The sequence below is a fragment of the Lottia gigantea genome, assembly GCF_000327385.1.
Source record: "Lottia gigantea unplaced genomic scaffold LOTGIsca_255, whole genome shotgun sequence".
Classification (NCBI taxonomy): domain Eukaryota; kingdom Metazoa; phylum Mollusca; class Gastropoda; family Lottiidae; genus Lottia; species Lottia gigantea.
Window position 1 is genome coordinate 35,692 of NW_008708773.1, and position 891 is coordinate 36,582.

Consider the following 891-nt stretch of genomic DNA (forward strand, 5'->3'; position numbering starts at 1 on the left):
GTTTTAATAGACACCAAAATCATAAAAATCGGATAAAAAATGGAGGACTAATTAATTTTTTGCCAAAATGGGTCAGTCCGAGGCGACGGCTTATGCATCACTTCCGGTTTGGATTTTTTCTGCTAAGTGCATTCTAATTATGACTGACAGACAATATATATGGTTTTTGCCAACATCTGAAATTTACACCGGAAGTGGGGGTGCCAGGCGTGATTTAAAAAAACCGGAAGTGATCACGCAAAAACCAGAAGTGATATAAAAATTTTGATTGTATAAATTTATTTGTATGGACATTCTGTATATGTCCTGTGAATTTCAGATCAATCGGATAATTAGCGGCTGAGTTAGAAATTTTGAGCTTTTTTGAAAATTTTGGATTCAAATTTTTTTGACAAAAATATTTTTTGAATTTATTTTAGCCTCACCAGATACGTCTTATAACAATGCACATATTAAAGAAAATTTCAGGTAAATCGGTTCATAAATAAGCCCTACAGATTTGATGCAAAATATTTGCACATTATGCAATGGCACACTTCCGGTTTAGCAGAAATTGAGTTTTAGATATTCATTTTTGATTCCAGGTCATTTAAAAATGTTTGGTGAAGACAATTATGCTATACCATTTTCGATTTTGTCTAGGGACGTTCCCAAAAAAAAAAAAATAAAAAAAAAATAATCATAAAGTAAAGATGAAATGAGTCAGTATTTATAACAAAATAGCTATCTAAACCTAAATAGAGAGTATTCAAAATGACATATGCCATATCAGCAGGCGAGTCTTTGACACTTTATATATCAACGGTTGTACAGCTGTGATTTGTGAGTTGCCAATGATTTGCTAGATGAAAACGCAAGCATAGCAACAAAAGAAGTGTGTAAAGGCAGCGA